Below are 5,547 nucleotides of genomic sequence, written 5' to 3'. Positions count from 1 at the left end.
GAACAAAAATAGGATATCCAGTCATATAGTGTCTGAATATGTTCAATGCATAGACTATGGCTAAATTTTCTTTTTCTATTACTATGTAATTTAGCTCGAGTCCATGAAGGCTTTTACTAATATAGTAGATGGCATTCTCAAGATTAGCAGGCTTTTGTCCTAATACAACTCCTACAATATAGTCTAATGCATCAGTATGGATATGAAATTAAATTAACCAATTTGGTCCTTGTAAAACTGGTGTTGTGGTGAGAAGTTTCTTAAGCTATAGGAAGGCTTCATTGCATTCAAGTGTCTAAATAAATTCAGCTTCCTTAGTCAATAATGTGTATAAAGGGCTATCTATTTTTCTCAAATCTTTTATGAAATGTCTATAATATCTAGCATGACCTAAAAAAGATCTTACATCTTTCTATTTTGTAGGTATTGGCAGTGTTAGAATTACCTCTATCTTAGCTAGGTCCACTTATATTCGTGTAGCTGATATGAAATGACCAAGTACCACTCCTTCTTGGATAAGCATGAAATATTTTTCACTATTAAGTGCTAGATTATGCTCTTTACATCAAATAAGAACCTTTTCAAGATTCATCATGGCTTCTTCAAAGGTGACTCCAAATGTTGTCAAATCATCCATATATATTTCCATAGAATCATGTGATATATCAATAGAAATGTTGATGACAGCTCGTTGGAATATTGCAGGAGCATCACATAGGTGAAATGGAAAAACAAAATATGGAAAAGTTACCCAATGGGCACGTAAACATGGTTTTTTCTTGGTCTTTAGGAGCAATACTCATTTGATTATAACCACTGTACACATCTAGAAAAGAGAAATACTTATTTCTAGCTAGAGCATCTACAACTTGATCTATAAATGGTAAAGGAAAGTGATCCTTTTTTGTTACTTTATTCAATTCTCTGTAATCTACACAAATTCACCATTTACCTCCCTTTTTAGGCACTATGACTAGGGGTGACACCCATTGACTATCAGATATAGGATAAATAAAACCAGCATCAAGCAATTTTTGCAATTCAATTTTAACTATTTCTCTAAGGGTTGGATTAATCCTTCTTTGGGGTTGACAGAGTGGAAAACACCCTTTATTGATATATATTCTATGGGTACATAATGTAGGACTCAATCCTTTCATATCCCCATAGTCCCATGCAAAAGCCTTTTCATATTTTTGAAGCAGCTCTGTTAACTATTTCATTTGTGTGGAAGAAAATTTGGGATTGAGATGAAGATTATGACCTTTTGATAGCTCAATAATAGTGGTAGACTCAATTATAGCAGCTTCAGAGATTGGACTTGTATCTAATTCACATGGTAAGAGTTGATGAATAATGTCTGGTTATTTGAGCAGAATAAAATTCTCATTACATTCCTCATATGTGGTTAACTCTAACACAAAATTGTCAGATACATCTTTTTCTACCACACAAGTGTTAGTAAGGATGCTCTGAATTACTGAATCCTCTTCCTGCAACTTTAGGAAATATTATCTATGTAACATCATAAGTTGTGCTATAGAGTTTAACTCTTCTTCTTCATCCCCTAAATCTGGCTAGATAGATGTCCTTAAATCTGGTTGTGGTTGTGTTGGAGGATATAAATCAAATTTCTTTATTGCTTGACCATTAGATATGGGCATGTTTCCTGACCTACAACTTATATTTGCATTAGCTATAGCTAACCATGGTTGTGCTAGAATGATAGGGTAACTAGATAAATTGACTTTGGGAGACAGAATCATGAAATCTATAGGGTACTCTAGATAGTCTAAGGTTACAACTATGTTTTCTATCATCCCATCAGGATTGACAGTAGAACTATCGGCAAGTTGCAGAATTGTTGGAGTAGCCCTTGATACTTCTATTTTCAACTTCTTCATAGTATCCTTAGTCATGAAATTTATAGCAGCACCAAGATCAATTAAAGCATTTTTAATAGACTAGCCATTTATAATCATATTCACAACTAGACTACCTATATCAAAATATTTAGGAGTGATCAATTTTCCTAACATAATGTCAGCCAATTGTCCTACAACATGGACTATAGTTGGGTCCTTTTTCTTCCTCCCAGGCTTCTTCAGGAAAGCTTCTCTAATGGCTTTACCATAGATGGGAACATCTTTAATAGTTTGAGATAGAGGTATTTGGAGATGCATTTTCTTTAGCTAATCAACAATATCAAAAGATTGTTCTTCGATTTGGATAGGTTTACTTTGTATGAGTTTCTCTAGAAAAGGAGGTTCAACCACTAGCTAGGCTTGAGCTGAAATAGTAACATTAGTTGGGTCAACCTCTTCAGAAACTAGGGGTTTTGATGTTACAGGAGTATCTAGTATTTTAGTTATAAGAGTTAGTTTAGGCACTAGTATGATTGTACCAGATCTCAAATGTATATTTGCAACGTTCAAAACATAAGCAGGATATTGTTGAGCATCAGCAAAGTACATGGGTTGTTGTGATTGCTGGTTATTTAGATTTGGCTAAGGTTGTGTAGGTAATTGGGTCTATTTTTGAGGTTCAAGACTCACAGGTGGTGGCATTAGTGTAGGTTGTTGGACTGGGGGTGGTAATTGTGTAGTACCAATATTTTGGTTAGCCCACTATTGAGGTTGTGTCCATTGATTTGTAGACTACCAATTCCCCTAGGGTGGTTGCCATTGGTTCTGTTAGTTCTACCATTAATTATTCTATTGGTTTGGCCAGGAAGGTTGGGAATTCTGAGGCCATTGGGGTTGTTGTGGATTATTTTTCCAAGCATTATTCCAATTAGGTTGACTATATTGTGGAGGGCCTTGGGTACTACAATTTTGCCATTGATAATCATGTAGATTTGAATTTTGCAAAGGGTCTTGAGACATACCTTGACATTGTGCCCATGGCCGACATTGAGCAACAAAGAATACTTGCTCATCATCTCCATCTATTTTGATATACTCAGTTGGAAGATGTTGGTTTTCCATGCTAGCGACTAGTTTGCATTGGCAATCTTTCTTCTACTTTCAACAATGAGGGTAGTACTTGGCTAGTTGTACCTCAACTTCTGCGTGTTGCTTCTTTGGATTCATTGTGTCTAGATGTGTAGCAAAATCATTTATAATATCCTACTTAAAATTTGAGAGAAGATTAGATATCTTGAGCTTTGAAATACCCTAACTGATTCCTTTAATAGTTGTAGTTTGGTGTCCTTTTCCTTTATTCATGGTTGATCTTGAGTAATTAAGAAAAAATTTCTTGAGGTCATCCCAAGAAGATTGATACACATCTCATCCAGCCATCAAGTCTAATGCTTCTAGACAACTATCATTCACACCTCTTAAAAAGACTAGCTTTTGTGAATCCTTAGACAATACATATTGAGGGTTCTTCTGTCGTGTATACAAGAAATGTGAAACATAGTCTTCCATTGTTTCTTCCTCCTTTTGTGATATTCTAAAAATATCATCTCCTCTTGAATTATTTTCTTTGCAATACTCTTTGTACTTGTCCAAAAATAGAGTTTGCATTTCATCCCAAGTACCTGCTACATTGGCTCCTAAACCCATGAACCATCATTAAGTTGACTCATTTGTGTTGCTAGAAATAATTTGAGCTTATGGGCATCAATGTTGTAGTAAAATCTATGAAATAGTATGTCAAACTCAAGCAAGAAAGTATCAGGATCTTCAGTTGTGAGGCCATAAAAATTTGGAAGAGCATTTGAAGGTTTGTTTTGAGATTAGCATTGGTTACAAGTCTTGGGAGAGGAAATGGAAAAGTAGGTTGTGCCATTACTGGAGGTATTTGATTATGAGGTTGCTATTGAAAAGTGATATCGGGCACTGGATTGTTAATAATTAGTTGATTTGGAGTAGTACTATCAAGAAAACTAGCCAAAATTTCAGCAAAAGTTTGACAGTCACTTGTATCCAAAGGTTTTGACCTTGAGGATGATTCTGTAGGAAAGATAGGGCTTGTGTTTGAAAAAGGAAACTCAACTTCTTCTTCAATTTCATTATTCAAATAAATAGGCTCTCATGGAAGAAAGCTTCCATATTCATCTTGTGGTCTTCCTCTTCGATGCATGCAATTGAATTGGTGACATGTGGATCAGGCACTCAATCTTACGGTTTCTAACTAACATGCTAATCTAGAAATAGAGGACTCATGAAGGTTCCTAGTTTGATATCATCCCCAGCAATAGTGCCAAAAATGAAGGTTTCCATAATAGACCAAGATAATCACACTACTATTCCTCTAACAAGGATACTCTATCCATCTTGAGAACTATCTATTCCACTATGAAAATACATTTGAGTTGTCAACCCACGGACACAAGACTTGAAATGGGTCAACATAGTATGTGCACCAAGTTCCTTTAAGAGTCTTAACACCTATGCTGTAGGAAAGTAAAATGCATGAAAGGAATCTATACTATTGATATAGAATAGTAAGCATACTTGGATAATCAAAAAAAATTGTAGAAACTATAGAAAAGGAAATTCTAAACTAGTTAATAGTTCAAATATCCACCATGATAGTTTTCCACAAGTGTTGCAGGAACTTTCACAGTAACTATGCTGGAGGACTGATACAACAAATCTATCTTAAACAAGAAATTACAAGAAACAAATCTATTCTACCTAAATCTATTCCACCTCCCAACTGGGCCCCCTTGGTTGGCTTCAACTAACTAAGAACACAATAGGTAATCCAAAATCACTTTCTCATTAGAATTCTACTTTTGCTACATGATTGAATAATTTGTAAGGAATAGAGAAAACAACTTCAAAATCCTCTAACTAACTCTATCTTCCCATATATATAAAGAATTGGAACTTGTTATAAAAATATAACATAAAAATTTGTGAGCAAACACCATCAGTAGAAAAAGGGCAAGATGTCAACCATGACTTTTAGAACATTGATTGAGTAACAAAATAATAGTCTGCAGATAATGTAACAAGTCAACTTTGTAAAATATCTCCTTTTTCAGTTGTAGCTTATCACCCAGAACTGATCCACACTTCTCATGCTATGACTGGTCTTCATTACTTGATGCAAGAGCATCTTGGGTTCGCTTGCAATCCTGCATGTTTGAGAGGGATTTTGGTTAAGGGTTATGGAGCTCAACATGGTCTTGGAGCTCAGCATGGTCTGGAAGCTCAGCATGGTCTATGGAGCTCAGCATGGTCTTGGGAGCTTGAAATGGTCTATGGAGCTTGGCATGGTCTTTGGAGCTTGGCATGGTCTATGGAGCTTGGCATGGTCTTGGTTGCTTGGCATGGTCTGAGAATTTGGTGTCTGTTTCAGGCTGTATAACTAACTTTCCACAATGAGTTAAATGATGAAATTTAGAGATTGAAGAAGGCCTATATTTCTACCTATGGTTTGAAGCTCAAGTTCTAATTCATTTGGAGCTAGGAGATATCACAATTTTACTAAGACATTGATTTTGGGAATTTAATTGTTGTAGGAGGCTGACTTGTGGCATTTAATTTATGTATTTGTATTTAATTTGTGTTCTAGGCTGACTTTTTTCTT

This window comes from Cupressus sempervirens, chromosome 10 (genome assembly GCF_028749045.1).
Source record: "Cupressus sempervirens isolate cs-2001-9-10 chromosome 10, ASM2874904v1, whole genome shotgun sequence".
NCBI classification, from domain to species: Eukaryota; Viridiplantae; Streptophyta; class Pinopsida; order Cupressales; family Cupressaceae; genus Cupressus; species Cupressus sempervirens.
This window is presented reverse-complemented; position numbering follows the sequence as displayed.